The sequence below is a fragment of the Syngnathus acus genome, chromosome 3 (assembly GCF_901709675.1).
Source record: "Syngnathus acus chromosome 3, fSynAcu1.2, whole genome shotgun sequence".
Classification (NCBI taxonomy): domain Eukaryota; kingdom Metazoa; phylum Chordata; class Actinopteri; order Syngnathiformes; family Syngnathidae; genus Syngnathus; species Syngnathus acus.
Window position 1 is genome coordinate 8678233 of NC_051089.1, and position 19969 is coordinate 8698201.

Here is a 19969-nt window from a genome sequence, read left to right on the forward strand (position 1 = left end):
AGCTATTCACAAGGCATGCCGGCCAGTGGTTATCATCCTCTAAAGCCACAAATGATTGGGAGGAGCATTTCTCATAGCAGCTGGGGTACCACAAAAAGACAGCACAGAAGTGGTCCCAAAGAGAACTCCCAAACCTCAAGACATCAGCTTTTTAACATCTATCAAAAAGCCACCTGCCCGCACCCAGAGGGGTTGTGGCGAGGGGCAGATCTGACCCAGAGCTGGCTATAACCAAGGATTTGAGGTAAGAACCTCTGTGCATGGGGCATGAGTCAATCGGCTGAAGTTGACTATTGCCACTGAGTCACCATCTCTCTTCACTGTCCCGTCTGTGCCCTCATGCACATGTGGGACTCCATTACCTCTGCGTGCATGGTGGGAATTTCAGGGCCTCCCCGAGCGTAGAACGGAAGGAACTTCAGCTGTCAGGTTGATGGATAAAGGTCTGAGTGCGACCTGGATGACTTTCACTCTTAGACATATTCAAATGGGGGGAGGGGCCCACATTGCATTGTGCCAAGAGGTTGAGATGACTGATTTATAAATATATTCGCATGGCATTTCTAAATGAACAGCACTGTTTTAATTGTAAATATGTGCTCGGAGTGACAATTTACTCACATCCTGACACCGTTAATGGAAACAGTACAGCTGGATTTGTCTATTTCACATTGATGCATTTTTAATCCATATTAACATTACATGCTCATACTAGGGATCAAACATTTATAACTCAATTAATCAAGTCTTGACATCGGCTCCTTGGAATAAATTATATTAGCCCTCTCGCAGGTCCTATATCAGTGACCTATGACTTCAAAATGTCGTAATTTTCGGTTGGTTGAACAAATATACCAAAACACCCAATATTTTCATATACTTTTACCGAAGAAATTCATTCCAGAAATATTTTACAGAATTACGTAGAGTACATTGGAAAATACAATTTTGTTGTTCATATGTGAGAGGGGATTTTCCACTTCTTGAGCAGATTTATAAAGCTCTGCCTCTCTGACATCTCTTGGCATTGGAGGTGACGGCCTCGCAGTAGAGGAAGAGCTTTGAACCTGAGCGCTACTCTGCACCAGAGGCTAAGCACCACTTCAGATCAGGGGGGCTTCCCCTAAACAAACATTTACTGCAGTAAAGACAGGGTCGGGCCCTAACGATGTAGGTCAGCGGGGCTTTTTACAGCAAGGCCCTTTATGAAGACGGAGGCCAGAGATGGACAAATACCAGGACATTAGCGGTCAGCAGCATCAGCAGGAGCCAGATCTGGACGCACTTTAATAGCTGTTTGTTGGTGCAGAGGTAGAGGCTCATAAAAAAGGAGAGAGACTCTTATCTTTTCTAGACCCATCTTTGTGTCACAGTCCATTCTGACTACGGTGAGCCGCCGTGGACCAGCCCAGACCAGAGATGGACTGCAGGTCACGTACTAATAACAATACAGCCTCGTTTTTTTGTGTGCCGCATAGCTGATTCGCAATCCTCACACCTCCAGTAGCGCCTAGCAATCATAATAGCAAACATGATGTATAAACACAGTAAACACAGACTATGACAATGGTGTAATAGATTTTCTTTCCCCTGATACCATAATCAGTTCATCCAAAAAGGTTTTATTTGGTGACTGCTCTGAGGGTCTTTCTCTGCCCGAGGAACTCTCCTCCACATGCTGACACCTTTAACGACTTCTTAAATGTCACAGAATGTCAGGCGGTGGGATAAAAGTAGAGGAGCACCTCTTGCTCGCCGCTGAACCACTGTAGTTTTTACTACTCTACAGTGCTGCTAGCCAGGACACATGCACTCAGGTGTGGCACACATTTTTTCACTAGTGACATGATTTAATGCACTTGCTACTAAGCAGGCGAATGATAAGAGCTTCTTGTCAGTGAGGGAGCACTGATTGAACACAGCTTGCCCTTACAAATGTGTGCTTTGAGCAAGTTTCTTATGAGACAATCATCTATCACATCCAGTTTCGTATAAAACATTACATGATAAAGCTTTCTCTGTAGTGCACAATCTAGTCTCCACACACGCTGCATTTTTCCCACTTTCCTCTGCCTTTCAAGAGCTTTAAAATCAGTTGTATTCCCAGGGGAGCGGACTGCCGCTGGGATGAAATGAGCATCAACTCTGCTCAATTTTCCATTGAGCTAACCAGGCAGCTCATCTCCATTAGTGTCCGCCTAACCAGCCCCACTCTGGATCTCTTTGGCTTGACAAGCCGGCTGGATGTGTGTGTGTCTACACACGCTTGTGTGATTTTACGAGAGCTCCGAGCCCTACAGCTGTGCGAGATCTGAGCGTTAGGCCGCAGCGAGGTTCCGTTAAGCTCAACAGCATGAGACTGTATCAATTACGCTGCAACAGCGATACGGACACAGCGTGCAGCCTTCAAAGACAAAGACTATGATTGCACAACATCTTAGTTCCTTTAGCCACATAGTCAGCTGGATAACCTTCGCGCAAGACCTGCATCCTGGGTGGAGGACGGGAAATGGACAAGTTTTGTTCAGATATTCAAGGAGCAACTTATTTGGGGTACACCTTGTTTCGAAACAATAACAATTCAAGAACGAGCCTTTTCACACATGTAGAGAAGGTGTATGTCACCATTACTGTCTGACAATTATCAAATTTATACAGCTCCGCCCACCAGTTATCACCAAGGAAGCTGCCAGACAAGGACCATAACTGTATAAAGTTCCCATATGGCATACTGCAAACAAAATGCAGATAGTTAATAACTCAGAAACAGACAGAACATAATTTATTTGGTAAAAGATTGATTATGTATTGTTTTACGAGGTAATATATATTCCATATAGACAGAATGCCACAAACACAATTACTCTCAGCACACATTACAACAGTCTCTTTGAAAGCTAAAGATGGACAAATTGACTGATTGTTTGGCTCAGCACCAAATAACAGTGTCGGAAAGTGCAATATAATGACGGCGATGATAGAAAAGATTCATAATGAATACAAATACAAATATTACTTAGTTTGAGATAAAACAATGATAGAAAGTTCACATGCTCGGGAATCCTGAGTAATTTCTTCATCAAGATGAATGTACTGCATTTGAAATATCCACAGAGTTGCACGTGGCAGAGTGAGCATGAGAAAAACAAAAGAGCGAGTGGATGTGAGAGTCTTCTCAGGGGACCTTAAACAAACCGATTGGGCGCAGGGAGAACACTTAGCACTCCTAGAGACACTCTAAACAGCCACTGAGGAATTGGGCTCTTACTGGGAAACTTCCTCTCTTCCAAACTAGACATCCATAGATCCCTCGCTTGTGTGTATACACGCATATCTCGCTGTTTGTATGCCAGCAAGATATATCATATCTCTCCCATGTAAACATAAAAAGTTACCATACAGTAATTGTTTCTGTAATCAAGCAGCGATAGTATACAACGAACGTTGTGCTCATTTTCCCAAAAAGTTTCGCAAGTGACTTGAGAAGAGGCAAAAAATAATTTCCACTTAGGAGACGCGGTGACCTTATTCCTTCTTCATGTTCATGCAAATCAGCATTTTGCCTACATCACCACATTTGGCTAAACAAGATGAGCTTAAATTTAGGCTGTGGGGTGTCAACACAAACACAACATAGAAATTTCATGTTTAATTAGGTACCCCCTCCCCCATCCCAAACCCCCGTCCCCCCCACTGAACACACAGACACACACAGTCTTCACTAAAGTTCATTTCAATTAGTCCCACCTCGGCCCCACTTCCAGGTCTCAGTGATTTGTCAATGCCTTAACTTATTTGTAGCATGGCAGGACACATTGCAGCATGCAAATGTTGTGTATGTTTGTGTTGCTGTTTATGTTTTGTGTGACCTCGACATGAGGGGGGGGGACTCCTGTGCCCTTGACATTTTCTTTGCGTTCTTAAGATGAATTGCCTGCGTTATTTACGTTTTCAGAAGAGATTCATGTATCCCTACTTTGTTCCCAAACACTCAAATATAATACACAACAGCCATAAAAATAACCACTGTGTAGAATGATTTAGTTGCATGTAAAAGATTATTTGTGTGTATTACATATTCTGTTTGTTGTTAATTCCAAATCGACTCTAAGCACTTGTTTTCGTATTATTTTACATCCATTCTCTCTCAAAAATAAGTAACAAAATAAAGGAGGTACAGGCATGACAGAACAAGGTACCATAAATCCCAGATGCTGTGGTCAGACGGCCTATACGTCCTTCCAAAGATCTCAAAGGTGTTTTGTGTCTGCCCTGTCCATTTTGTGCCACCCTCACCAACATAAGCCGATCAATCAGCTGTAAGTGAAGCCATCAGGTCACCTTTGAAATTTATCATTTTTTGTGTACTTGTAAAATGAAACGCCCCCGTGATGGTATGGCCGCTAAATTTAGATTACGTATATGCCAACATCCTCTCCCCTTCCTGCCTTCTAAAAAAACAAGGTTCCTAAAAGGTGCTGAGACACAGAAAGACATGTACAGTAATGCAGGTTTATAAGTCTTATAGATTATTTATTTATTTATTTATTTATTTATTTATTCATTTTTGTATTCATTCATTCATTCATTGCAAATCCATAATGATCCCAAAGTGGTTCAAATTACGGTGCATCATACTTGTGTTTCAGTGTTCATATTTTTGATAGTTTTGATAGTAAACGAGCTAATTCACTATGCATATGGGATGCTGGAAAGGTTATGTATGCAGTTAAAACAAATATATTGGCTCAAGACTTCTCTGTACTGTAAGAGTAATGCACACACATAATGCTAAAATTTTAAGGAGTTGTGACAGCAAAATATTTTGTAACTAATCAGCAAAAAAAAAAAAAAAAACTAAATTCACCTGCATGAATTACTTTCCATGCAGCTGCAGAGCCTTTTTGTTGGTTTCAGAGGTGCTTAGTAGCTCTTGTTTTCACACAATCCGTCAGTGATTATTTCCTGCTTCTGGCTTCGTGCGCGTTGATGTGTCTTTTCACAAAGCAGCTTCATTTGCATAGATTTGGCGACGTACCTCTCAAATCTCAGAGTGTGCTTGAAGGAGAGTTAAAAAAGCAATCACGTCGACGGATCTTTTTGTTTGCGTTAAAGGTCGACGATATGCCTATCAGCTTGTGCTAGATCAGCTCTTCAAGTTAAGTTGCTTGTGAAGCGATCAATCATCTAGAACAATTTTGGAAATAATGGTGTTGAAACACAAAGGTTTGTGCAGTTTGGCTGCAGGAAAAACTCTCTAAGCTTTGAGTTGGGATGTTTAGGTTTCTTTATTATGTGCTGCCATTTTTTTTCTGCTGAACGCAGCTGCTGGGGTTCCGCCATGCAGAAAGGCCCAATATGGCTCTGTCTGTTAATCAGAGTCCGGAAGCCAAAAGACAGAAAACAGCGGAGAACCACCCGTCGAAATTTAGCACACGATGGCTCCCAGCGGGCATCATTTGGGGACCGGGGAGACTTTTTCCCCCTCCTTCTCCCTTTCCTTTTTCCTGCATGGTTAGCAGGTTGGAAAGCTCAAGTCCAACATTGGTGCTGACACAACCACTCAGGGACGGCTGTAACAGCTCTCTTAGCATGGCACCTGTTATTGAGCCGTCAGAGAGAGGAGGAGGAGAAAGAGGCATTGGAGGAGGAGGAAGAAACATTACGGGAGGTCGGTGGGGACGTCCAAAACAAAGTCGAACTAACTTTTTAATTCTACGGCTTTCTAAGAAGCTGGTAAAATGGCGGCTGTAACCTTTACGGGTATAAACTCGACACGTCAACCGCGATCACTCCTGTTATATTCCACAATGTGAGCATCGATCCAGCATGTGAATAAAGCACCTGATTATAATTGGATTCACCATAGGCTACTTTTGAAACATAACCATGCATGTGTCTAAACTGTGGTCACTTAAGATACACCACAGGGACTAATAAGTTGTTTTATTTATTCACAAATAGCTGAGCAAAAAAATATATATATTTATATATATTTATATGTTTAGGTACCGTTCTGATTCCACTCTACTGTTTTTGACTAACGTAAAAAATGTCTTTCTTTTAACATTTATAAGAATTCATTGTTGTTTTGAGGTGATACTAAAGCAGTAAACAAATAAAAGTGGATCATAACCTGATCAATTGATTTAAAATACGTCACATATTACGAAAAAAAATATCTGATGGAAGAGCACATTTGGGAGGAAAAAAATCAAGGTTGTCCAAGCAAGGACAATCAGAAAGGATTAAATCCAACCACCCGCTCTCATTCACATACATCAAATGTGTTTGTGATCACAGCAATCAATCAGAAAATAAAAACAACAAGAAACTTATTGTGTTGTTACAACACATAGATCAAAATAACTATGCATTGAAATGATTTATGAATTAAATAAAAAACAAAGCGTCATCAAGCTTATGAACACCCTCTTCTGGGGGTGAGCCAATAATACCATTAACGGCATTGTTCCAAGTCATTATGTGATGAGAAACACAATAATAATTGCCGGGCTACTAATGCATAATTTCTTTTTATTGAGCTAATCACTTTGCCAAGCATTATTTGTTTGTCTTACTCTAACTCTCCGCCTTTTCTTTCTTTCTTAATATGCCATAAATCCTGCGGGAGGCTGCAGTATAAATCCCCGGTGCAGACTCAATATTGTATTTTGTGGTATGTGAGACATGTACACTTAGAAAACGAAGACATTGGTCTGGGGGGACAGTGCACGTGGACGCAATAAAATGAGCCGTTGAACTCTATACTGGATTGGACTAACTGCCAGTTCTGATCAAGAGCATTTGGAGTCGCACACGTGACATCATGTGGTTTAGGACAGTTTAGGCCCTTTCTGACAGAAAACTCTTATACGGCACATATGGCGCACTGACAAACGTGACAGATGAAACACTCTGTTTGCTTTTGTTTAAGCGCGGCTCTTCTCCTAATACGAGCCTTTTAAGTGATCAAAAAGGCCCGGCGATATTTGATGTTGTCTGCGGGGCGATGGTAGCGGTGGTGGGGCGAGGCAGGGGGTTTTAGAGGCAGACGAGGTGTCATCTAGTGATATAATGCTCCAGTCTTCTGTCACACTGCGCAGTGTCTGCTGGGAAATAATCTGACATCTTGTGCTCAACACATTGCAGCGACGGGTGGAGAAAGAGATGGGGGAGCAAAATGTATAAGGCAGAGTGATTGGACAAAGAGCGGAAGAAGAGATAGGGAAGTAAAAGCGAGTCGGCACGATCAATTGCACAGACCTGTCTCCATCATGTCATCACCTGTCAGCATAGATTTAAGAATCTAGCGTTGAGAAACCTTCATGTGCAACGGTATGATCGATGCATTCAACAGTGTATCGTGAATAGCATGGGAAAACAAAATAAAATGATGTCCTTATCATAAAGACCATCATTTGCAATTAGGGAAACTTTTCCAGACTCACAGAAAGAATTGTTGAGAAGAGAAAGTGAGAGCTTGAAAGGGTGTCTGGGTTAATCAGTTGGCGAAAGGAGAGCAGAAAAAAATGAAGCGACGGTGACAGAGTGAATAAATCGAGTCATTAAGCATGTGTTTGCGGGAGCCTGCCTTCCATATGACAGCGCGGGGTGGCAGGATGCTTCTGTTTCTGTTCATGGCAAACAGAGCAGCACACTGGCTCCTTTTGCGCTCTCCTGGGCACAGCTTTTGCCTCCTGCTTTCAAGGGCGCTGGGAAACTTTATTTACTTATTTAATTATTTAAGCAGTCACTAACCTAGGTGAAAATTGCCTTGAAAACATTCAGGCCGTGTTACATAAAATTCCAAAAAGTACACAGAAAACCTGTGACATCAGAATTGGTGCATGACCAAACTTGCAGGTGGAAAAAAAAAAGCGTCCAGTCAATAATTAAATATTCCTTCCACTGTATTTTTCCCCTTGTAATAAATAACAGCAAAACTGCAGAAAACAGCACAATAAATTAACAAGCTATGACAAGATCTTTTGCTCCATTTGGTTGGATCTAGTCAAATATTTCTGTTCCTCCTGTAATTGCAGTCCGCGATTATATTAAGTGTCCCCACTGCAATGGAACAAATTATTCACTGGCCAGTGGAAAGACACAAGACCAATGATTCCACCTCCACACGTGGAAATGTTAGCAATGTTCAAAAACTGACGTGATACATTCACATGTGAAACTGAGATGCACTTCATGACCTTTTCAGTTCTGCCTATCTGCGTTTTTGTTGACACAAACTGTATTTTTCTTTCTCGTTTATTCGGTCCTTTACATCTCTTTCACTCTGTCGTATTTAGATCTCAGTGCAGAGCTCAATCGTTACTGAGCGATGGTACCATCAGTATAGTGCATATGTTGTAAAACTGTCAGCTGCTGACAGATTGACAGACACGGTCAAGCCGTCGATCACGCCAGCGAGAGAGGCAGAAAAAGAGAGAGAGAGGACGAGAAGGAGGGAATTACACAATACTCGTGTTGGAATTGCTCTCACTATCAGAAAGTTTTTAGCATAATTTGTTTAATAGCATGACTAGATAAAAGCTGCCCAATGGTGAAACTTCAGAAGAGGGTGTTTTAAGGGACAAGGAAAATCTTTTATATTTTTGTGTGGGAGACCCTGTTAAGATTGATTTACTTAAATCTTGACCAAAGTTAACAGTGGAACCTCTAATGTTGAACATTATCCAGTTGACATTGAGGCAGATCTACTTTCCAAATAAAATTTACCGTGGAAAGTCATTATATTTTGAATGATTTGTTCCAGAGTCCAAATTGTCACCAACAAAAACACTTAGTAATTGTCCATGCAATTATTTAATTATTGAAATAATTGGCATGTATGAGCAGACTGATTTCAGATTTCATACTTTTTTTTTTTTTAACCATGAAAATTTCAGTACAGAAGGTATAAAAAGTCTGCACACCCCTGTTGAAATGGTAGGGTTTTTGCAATATAAAAAATAGACCAAGATAAGATATTTAAAAACATTTTCCACCATTAATGTGACAAATGGATTTTTTTCCCATTTGAATTGTACAGGTTTTAGTGTGACATTAATGATGGAAAAGGTTTTGAAATTATTCAAAATTCAAGGTGTTGGAGAGCTGGATTTATATCATCAATTAAAATGCACAATTTGATGTTAATTTTCTCTTTGCATGGGAGAGGGCTACGCACTACTGAATACCGCTATTTTCTTGCAGAATAATTCAACTGCATGACAAACACAGTTGATTTTAGAGCAAGTGCAAAAATAAAAGGACTATATAGAGATTAAGTGTTGCTGTGTAATTTCCAACAGATGTTGATTCAAAGGGGAAAAACTTTATTTGGTCCAGATGGTCTCAGTCAGAGGCAGAATGTGAGCGTTGACTTCATTGGCTCCAGCAATGTGTTTTCCCTCCTGATAGGAATTAAAATGGTCGTTCGTTTGTCACCGCTCACTACACAGTTTAAAACGCGGCAATGAAATGTTCCTTGGCGATAATGCACCATAATTACTCAAACGCCTGTTCTTTATCTGCAGCAGAGGGTGGACATAAGGAACATTTCCCTCTGATGAAATTTTAAATGCCACAGAGCTTACTTGATTGAGAACACAGAGAAAAAAACAAGACTTTTTTTCGCCAGCCGGAGCTATAATGCCTGTCATCATCTTGCTCAAAAACAAAGCGGCGTGTTATGTGACCAGTTTAACAGAAACGCTCGAGCACAGTCTGGCAGGAGCGTCTCCAGCTGCTGGATGCTCTTCAGTATCTGCGCCTGCAATCAGATGTAACACGCTGTAGCAACGAGGTGTAGCGCACACCTATCAGGCTTGATAAATGTATTTGTTTTAGCAGGCTGATGGGTATTGATCTCCAGAGGCGAACATTAGGGGACCCTGGAAGACGAGAGGACAGGCAGCAGCATATACCCCGCACGTGACAACACTCGCCGTAGAGGTTCGCAGTGGCCTGTGACCGCCACTTGTTTATAACGGGTGGCACAACCTCCGAAGATGGATGGAACATGCCAATCAGTGAATGAATGAACTAAATGAAATGTGCTTATTTGAGTGTAAAATTCAGCACAAATTCCATCTTGTTTCTGCTTGAATTGCTGCAGTGGAACAATCGCGTGTACTGTTCAGTGCATCACATAAGGAGATTTTCTCAATACTTGATTGTGTCCGGCCGCAGGCTCAGAGCAGTCACAATGCTTCACGGGATGCAGTATATCACAGACACGCTCGTTTCAGCCCAAGTTTCATCTTTTCAGTTTGTCTTTGAACACCTCGTCTCTGTCCGTCTCGCTCAACCTGTTCTTGTTTAAAGCTGACAGATGATCCTTCTTTAATGCCTGCTTAAAATGTCACCTCTCCACTTTCAGTCACGTTTTTCACTTTTCTCCCTGACAGACACAATGTTTTAAATAATATCTACTAAACTACTCTTAATGTGTATGCTTTAAAAATCTAGAGGTGTTTAAATGGCATTACCACTGTGAAATATATCTTAATGTACAATAATTTTGAAAATTTTGAAAATAAATTTTACTCTTCAAAATAGACAGCTGAGTCATCATTTGCCTTTTTTATATAATTTGCAGTTCCTATTAGAACATATTCAAGGTCAGAGTTGTGAGACAGTGAATGAGAAAAATGCTGCTTGCTTTGAGAGATAATCTGGTAACACACAATGTGCATGGTGCCTCCAAACTGCGTCTCTCCAGTCTCACTCTCTAGCATATAAACTAGTAAAACCCCTTAACTTGATAGGGAATTTCCTCAGCAGTCCATCATAATGTACACTTTTTATGATCTACAAGTGATATATTTCACGATGTGTGTGCAGTCTATCTGATTAGAGTTTCCACCACAGTGCTTTTTACTCATAGATGAAAGACGAGTGTTAAATGATGACTACTTTCCGCAGCGCTGCACTGAGTCACAACCCGCTTGACCCAGTGGCCTGTAAAACGGAACTTATCTGATGTAATGATTGCAATCTCTCAAGAATAGAAAAGTTTGTACATTATGTGGACTAATCAGACATTATGCATACACTGTCAGGCATCGTGGAATGTTTTAATGCTGATGATTTCAATGTCAGTGATATTTTACTATTTTGAACAAGGAAGAGATTTTCTGTTTAAAGTTGGGGTGTGTGGTAGAGAGATGGTGTTAAAAAAAAGTAGATATTGCTAAAAAAATAAAAAGAAGCTTGCGGAGCTGAATACTTCAGTGGGTGGTTACCGCAACGCATTATGACATACTTTGGGTGTAATTTGTTTTATACAACTGTTTAATAAATATGGATTTACTATCTTAATTACATGTTAATCTCAAAACACAAAGGTGCCAGGGTTATGACTCTCTCAAGCCATCCTCCAAATTTCCTGTTTTCCCCAACGGCATCCCGCGAGGGCTATAAAAGTGGATAGCAACCATTAAAAAGACAAGTGTCAATATCAGCAATACAGCCTGACCTAAGTTCTTATCAATGATGTGCAGCAGGTTTTCAAAGTCATTTGTGAAATGCAAAGACAACAGAAAAGTGGAGTTTTCATTCATTAACTGAGGATAATCTCTTTCTGAACTCTTGCATTAAGCAGATATACATTGTGGCTGTGACCCATTGGAGGTCTTGGTAGAATCAGAGCTTATCTAATGTTAGTCTTCTTTGACAGCACACTTATCAAGAGTGACTCAACAGTTCCACTACTGTTGCAGGCAAGTTGTCTCGTCATATTGTGGGAAGGCATGATTCAACAACCAACTTCACCTAACTATTAAAATAATATATATATATATATATATATATATATATATATATATATATATATATATATATATATATATATATATATATATATACGTATATAATATAATATAGTATAACCGGGACTGATCACCCACCAACCACCAGGCACAACACTTTTCTATGCGGTGTGTTAAATTTAGAAGCTTTTGTTTTTTCTTTACAGGGACTTTAAAACTAAGCAAGAGTCTGTGATTTTGTTAATGTCTTTGCAGCAATTTGCATTTTTAAGATTTGTTCCTGAGATCAAGGTTGCTGGTTTTATTGAGCCTGTACTAGACCCATGGCTGAGAAAGCAGGCAGAGAAGCATTGATAAACTATAAAATGGTTCCAATACGGCCGATCAATGTTTGTGAGAAGTTCTCGTGGGGCTTTGATTTTCCTCTCAAACAACAATCCGGGATCTCAGCTCTTCAAAGGCAAACGCCATCTTTGCTGTTATTGTAGTTGTTGCCCCGCCCCAACCCACCATATTTGAGTGATGTCACTGAGGTCGATTTTATCCATGTCCATAAAGGCTCTCCCACACTTGAATCACCCAGGAGACGGCATCTGTTGGTCTGTGCAATGGTAACAACCGCCAATAAAGGTCAATCTCCCATGGTAATAGCCAATTGGGTTTGTTCCCATTATTGGCGCTCTGAGCTGTGGTCAACAGATGGAGAACTGGCACCACCGCAAGTTAGGCTGCACTCTGAGCTGGCTTGGTTCAGTCTTGAAGCAATCTTGTGTCTCGTGCTTTGCTTCAGCTTGCGTTGGCCCGCGCATGAGTCCATCAACTACAGCGCCAATACGAGGAGACAGTTGCGTCACAAGAGCGTTGCCGGTGAGGGTGAACTGTCTAACCATTTCTGCTAATTGCCTCATTAATGATTCACCAGTGTTAGGCTGCTCTAGCACTTCGCTGTGGGGAGCAAATTGTCCTGATTGGTTTGCCTCTGTCAATTATTGATGAGGCGGTGAGCTGAAGTGCTAACACCTGGCTTTGCAGGTCCAAATGGCCCTGCATTCCCATCACATACTCTGTTATCACACACCCTGGGACCGCATTGACTCTTGAAGAGCTGCCGAGTCCTGACTGCTGCTGTTTCTCTCAGAGTGGATGTAGCATGCCCGGGGCAATGGCTGTGATCTCTGCGGTGAGGTTATTGGCTCGCTTGGCTCTCCGCTGTGCAAAAGGTGGACAATGCAGTGATGTAGTGCTTGTAGCAATTTGTGTTTTAAGTGGCGTTATCACATGCAGAGAAGCAATTGATATGATTGCTTCTATGACACAACAGCAACTAGAATGTCCCTTAACACAGTGTAAACCTCCACCAAGATGGAAAGATCATCTGAATATGAACACCAAGGATTCATATCAAGCTAAATGCTACAAGATAACTGCTGTGTTGCAAATAAACAATGAATATTACCTAAACATGTACATACTGCTTATAACCAAGTTACAAAAAGAAATACCGTGATACACGGAAACATTGGAGTAGCACCAACATTAAAGTCGCTTGTCTACCTTTGGCCTTAATTGAAGCTGATTGAAGAGTCAGCCGCTATGCAGACGACAGTGTCACTCTGAATCTCTGCCAAGTGGGCTCACCGTGCACACTCACAGGGTGGTCACTCTGCCTTTGTTTTTACACTGGCATCAGTGACAGCAGAGCCCTCCCACCCCTTATATAATGTGACCGTGACTCACTGTGTGTCACCATAAACTCTGCACACTGAGACAAAAGTACCATACAGCTCGTAATGTGCTCCACAGTTTCTCATGCTCGACATTATAGCCGTTGTATGGAAGCACTACACGCATGTGTGAGAATGTGGTTGTCTGAATCACTCTTGAATAACTACACTTTTTTTCCTGTGTTCGATCCCTCCCCTCTTTATTTTCACAGACAACTCCACAACTGAGAAGTTAGGACATCAGAGCGGATGGCTGATCGCACGAAGACACCAACAAAGCACAACATTCAAAAATGTCTTCACCAAAGTGACAGAAAACAAATCTCCCTCAAAATTGCTACTTCTGACTCTTCCCTGATATTTTATCTTCAGTTTTTTTTCTACATAACACAAAAAGGGAAACAAAAAAAAGAAAAAGACTAAACTCAAGAGACAGTGACACCGGGAGGACTACTTTCCCTTCAGCAGGAACTTCACTAATGCATGCTTCTGTAAATAGATCATAATAAAACCGTCCCCACACTCCTAATGCGGGCCACATACCAAGTCGTTCTCACCATGCCATAAACCTTCACGACTGTGTATGGACCTCATGGCTCACCATTTTCCACATGAAGCCACTATCCTTGTTCCAGACACCATGTAATTATCGTTTCCAGTATCATATTCTCATCAGCTTATTGGGAGTGTAAAAAAAGCAAAAGTTGCTTATGATTATCACTGGCTTGGTCTTCCCCCTCCAGTATTCGCTTGAGTACATGTAAATAAAGGTGGATGAAGATAAAAGCATGGAACACTACAGAGTGTGTATCCCTGCAGCTGTTCAGTACTATATTGTAGATCTTAACATCCATATGTGGATATTTTAGAAACGGTTTCCAACAAAACTTTTTTTCTAATATGAACACAATGATGTGTTTTGCTAGGCTGCATTAAGATCATAGATATAGTCTTCATATTGGTATTATTCAGATGTCTCCCTCATTCATGATCTATGTAATTCAATTGTTTGTTGTGTATGTTCTGCCCACCTCCTCATTGAGTGGCAACTTCTTTCTTTTCACGGCGGTGGGTGCTCTCATCTTGACCTAATAAACGGGGCAAAGAACACCTCATCGATTGCAATGTAAACGAGGACACCTCTGTCTTTAGTGGACCGTTGTGATAACCAAATGGACTGACAGATAAGATGCCAAATCGGTGGACAGACAAACGCAGTGGAAACGAAAGACAACCTTTACATGGACTACAGGGAACTGAACACCGCACGTCCACCGTTTAACACCCCCTACCTCTCAGTGAGTGATCTGCACAGAGGCTTCTGTCACTTATTTCCGACAACATCAATCTGCTTTTCTGCTGCATGACACCATGGAGAACCTTTGCTCATTGTTGGATGCTACAGGCGGACACTTTGTTTGGGGAAATAAAATAATTCTGACGCTCAGTGAAATAAGCTAGCACATGCTAAGAGGTTCACAACCAAATCACAAAAGTACTGCTCAAATATACCGCTGTATATATGTACAGTATTCCCACAATGTATAGCCAGAGAAGCTGCATGTTGAGTTGGAACTTGATCACTACATACGTAAGCCTCATCATTTCTCCTCACAAGTAACACGACTCATGTAGTTTTAGCTTACCTATTCCAATAGTAAAGGTTGCAACTCGGCCAAATGGGAAGCAGCAGAGTCGCTAGGTCTTAAACGTTTTAAGGGACATGTAACCTCACTTTTGATGTCCCACAGAACCTGGCCACAGTGAGCGTAGGTGGGGGAAGAGAAGAAGGGAGGCAAAGTGGGGCGCGCCAATTCAATGGCAGCGTACAAAGTGGTACAGGGCATCCTGCCAGCAGCTGTCCATTCATCCAACGTCAAAGGGATTTGTACATCTCAGCGAGTCGACAAGCTGCCAGAGAAGTCCAAAACCAAAGTAGAGTTCTGAAAGTTAATGGCATCCAACTTTCGGCACAGTTACAATTTTGATCCGTTCACTCTTTAAAGTAATACAGCGGAGGGTCCCTGACATGACCGTTGGGCAGAGTTTCCTTACCTTGACCCTCCCCACGTTTAAGGTAAGGCAAAGGAGGAGAGCAGGCAATATAAAGAATTGGAACACGCACACAAATAAAGCAAAATTCGTAATTGTTGCTGTCAGACACATGCTCCCACACAGACTAATCTAAAGAGCAAGACAATATGTAAACAGATCGTCAACATAATGGGATTGTTCAGTGTGCAAACAATAAGCTGTTAGCGTAATCACAGGTCAAAGATATATTACCCAGTTGGCCATGTTGTAGGTATATTAACATGATGGATATGTGGGTGGGAGGCCTGGCCGTTGCAATGTAAATGATAGCAAATTCTATGGATGTATTGTAGAGTCCCACACAAGGCTATGTTTCTCCTCTCAGCTTCTTCATCCAGCTCTTCATAAGACATTTCACCCATTGTTTACAATTCCCACTCTCTAATTTTCGACACAATTTACATAAGCCTCAACTATCAGAAAATCAACTTATCGATTTATCCTCCCATCAGCCCAACCCAAGTGTAATCATATTTACTGGAGATGAGTTTAGCCTACTCATAAATGTTGTATCTGCACTTTTCCGTGCTTGGCGTAAATAAGTGTCAGTCAGGATGTAGGATATTGTGTACAACAGTGCACTTTCAGCTAATTAACTTACGTGGCCTTCATTGGATTGCTTACCACCTTAGCCATTCTTTCAACTAGTTGAAAAGTCTGTGTCTATCTGACTAAACACCCCATCAATGTAATCTCTGCCTCCATGGACCACTGAAGCTGATTCATGGGAGGACAGTCATTAAAAACTGTTTTTAAGGTAGAGCATAAGTAAAAGAATAACTGTTATTCATTCAGTGTGAAAATCAAAAACCGCAAGAAATCATGAGACTAACAATTGAGAATAATTGTAAAAACAACTTTACATCAGATGGTTTGCTGGGGCGTCACGATTAACAGTGACCTCAAGCCAGACATGCTTGTGGGAACAGGGTCAAAGGTGAAAGGATTATAGAGACGGCAATTGCTCCGCTCTTAATCCCCACCTTTTGGCATAAAAACTGTACTCTTCAGAGGGTATAAAGCTGTTGAAATACAATTCACTGTCTGTTGCATTGCTTATAGAAATATTCCTTTGTCATGATGTCATGATATAAACAGACAGAGGCAGTAGATGAGGCGTATTCCTGCAGCCAGGAAGTAGCCGAGACTGAGCAGCCCTCCTTGTGTCAAAATGTAATGACAGGGATAAATATGAGTCTTTAAAGCCCATCCTCCGTCCTCATTCTGGCCAGCACATATGAACAGTTAGCCATCAAGCCATTCACTATGACGTGATCACCCAAGAAGATTTACAGAGGAATAGAGAGAATCGGATTAACCGAAAAAAAGAAGCTCTGGGCGGACCTGCCATTGATAAATGCTTTAAACCAAATCTTTAGTGTCTGATTAGGTAATGGGGGAAAACAGATGCTTTAAACTTCTTTGTTTGTGAACTCCTCTAAAGGAATCGTAAAGGATCAAGGCAAAAACATACTGACTGTGTTCAAAGCAGGAACGAGAGGGATTTATGAATATGTACAATCCTGCTGTTGAAATAAATAAATGGCCAGAAGGTGTAGACAGGTGGCGTTCCACCCTGCAATGTTTAGCCATACAGTCTGCCTTCTGACAGGTTTGATTTACTATGCTATTTGCATGCTTTAAAGCACAACTGATGAAGCTAATGTATTTAAAAAACATCAAATGGACTTCCTGGTAGCTGAGACAGGCTTATTTAAGGCCATGCAAAGATGTTTTGCTGCTATTCAGACTGAGGCCGTTTGAACTGCTGGCTGGACATCAGGGTTCACAATGTAGAGTCAAGTGGCTTAAGAGGATAGCGTAGGATGCATGCTATTCTCCCTGCTGTGAACAACGCGTAATCCTTCAGTTTAAGAGTAGTGAAATGTTTGGAGCATTCGAGACAGTTACACATCCCTTTCATCCTCGCCGATACATAAGAAAAGTGTAGCGATAAGCGTATGCTAACAAAGCGGTACGTTTAATGGCCACATCATCAATGGATCTGACAAAAAATGTTTTGTAGTGCATAAAGAAATAGACAGTACATTCTCACAACCAGAGAGTTTGTTGCAACATCACAGTTATTGACAGTTGGCGAGCAAAATTATGCAAAAATGACTGAAACTATTTGCATAAATGTGAAGGGGTGGGGCTGTACGTATTACGTTTCATCGTAGATGGACTATTTTTTAACATTCTCTTGCGTTCCGTTTTTTCTGTTTTTATTGAAACACAAAGAGGGTCACTGAGATTGCGAACTGTATTTCGCGTAAAAACTGCTGCTGGTCGACAATTACGTCTTCTCATATCACATCGCAATGGGCCCCGTCTCGGTTAGCAGAGGTTAATTTGAGTACGCCCTATACTGTTGTAAAGGTGGATATTATTTCCCACGGGCTTGAATGAAGACTTTGATTATTCAAAAAAGTAGACCCTGGGCTGGCTCCGTTATCGTCGGAGGAGTCGTAAGCTGCACTAACAGCTTCCAGGGTCTTATTGCAATGGCGATCAGCCCCTTGCCACTTGGCCTCTGTGACCCCAGTCTGAGATAAGCTTCATGGGAAAGCACATTAACATGCTCCTGGAGTCACTTGACTCCTTTATCAAAGGCGGTTATGTGAAATCGAGTGTTTATGGACCCCCGGTGAGGACGCGGTACTGCCAATACGAGAGGCTGAGTGCAGACAATGGACTTGTGGGGAGACCGGAGAAAATAATGCGGATGTGTTTTTTTACTTAATGAGCAATATCTTTTGTGACTGCAATAACCCATGAGGAGGTTACCTAGCCATGAATCATAAACACTGTCACTACAGTATATCCATGTCTTCCTTTTCTTATCAAGATGGTAACCTATGCTTAAATGTACATATCGATATAACACTGTATGATAGTTTTCTCCTTTTGTTAATTAAATGACCAACCTTTCTCCTTCATTGCTTTTGTAAAGAACGCTTTCCAAAAGATGCCTTTTTTGTTATATAGCATTTCCCATAGACAAAAACAAATACAGTGTCAGAGACGTGTACCTGCCAATGGTCGGATCACTGCTGAAAGACCCTCTCAGTTTGTCCGCGATGATGGATGGTGATGTGTCTTCTTACACGATGTTTTTACTGGACAGACAGAGGGAGAAAGATATGGCCTCAGCTTAATGTCCTTCCCTGGTGCTGTGCATGCTCTTTCCTATTTGCTTTTCCCTTCACGGCACAGTTAACATCATAAATTAACTTTTCCAACTACCCTGTGCACAGAGACTGGCGTGTAATAGAGACAAATACATTTTAAAAAAAAAAGTCTTATGTAATGTTGTGGCATTGGTCAAATCCATCGCCTGCAACAGAATTAAGGTATTCCTTTGTAACAATAGAGTATTAAAAAACGATCAAAGCATTCTATTTTAATGAATGTGCATCGACTGTACGCTGTACGCTACAACCGACATTTGTTCTCCATCTCCATACCTGACACATAGTAAGGTGAACGAGAAGCAGATCCCTCTCATCATAGTTCACATATGTAAATAGGGTGTAAATATCAAATACCTATGCATGCTAATATACAAGCAATTTGTTCAGGTACTTTTGTAATCCAGAATTCTCATATGGCATGGAAGGAAAAAAAGAATAAAGTGTGAAAAAAGCATACCGTTTGTAAATAATTCAAATAAGAAGATATGTATTTAGTGTTAATGTTTTCTTACTGATGCATCGGTCTGACATTTACAGTCCTCTGCTTGTATTATTAATCCATGTTTGTATGTTTCGTAAAGGTAGGACTGAGGCAAGAAAGGACCATTCATCATTTTTTGTTTGAAACTTTGTGTGTAGGGGGGGAAACGTATTGGTCTCCAAATGCTTACAATTCATGTTTAATTGTGGCTGCTGAGAGTCTTACAAATGATAAAATGCCATGGAATACAGTTTAGTGAGAAAAAAAAAAAAACTGAATACTTCAGTGAGGCAAAAATGATCACCAGCTGTTAAGTGTGCTGCTATTTTTGAAAAAGCAAATTCTGGGGGGGAAAATGCAATACAGTACGACAAAAAATTAAGCCTCAGGTAAAGGCGATTCAACAAAAATTCAAGAAAGTTGATGATTTCACTTTCTACTCAAAAACCTTCTTATGTCTGTCAAATTTGCCTCCGCCCTAGTAATTTGGATGTGACATTTTATTATGATTGCAATGAGGGATGTTGAGTGAAAATGTCTGATTTCAAAGAGTGTTTATTTTCAACCATGTAAAAACATTAAATCCCAAGGCGCTCATGGTAGAAGGAAGTGTCTAATTTTTAACCAGTGCTAAAGATATTTTAACTTTAATAAATAATAATTGTAACAATAAGCCTTGTTGTTCTGCTTTATCATTTCAGATTG

General features: G+C 40.9%; 1 protein-coding gene across 1 annotated transcript in view; it reads left to right on the forward strand.

Annotated features, from left to right (window-relative positions):
• mafa (v-maf avian musculoaponeurotic fibrosarcoma oncogene homolog a (paralog a)) overlaps nucleotides 1-19627 on the forward strand; it is a 53132-nt gene extending 33505 nt beyond the window's left edge. Inside the window, exon 3 of the mRNA XM_037247300.1 lies at nucleotides 13708-19627. The gene's annotated coding sequence lies outside the window, so the exon portion shown is untranslated. The remainder of the gene's footprint in view (nucleotides 1-13707) is intronic.
• Nucleotides 19628-19969: the final 342 nt, after the last annotated feature.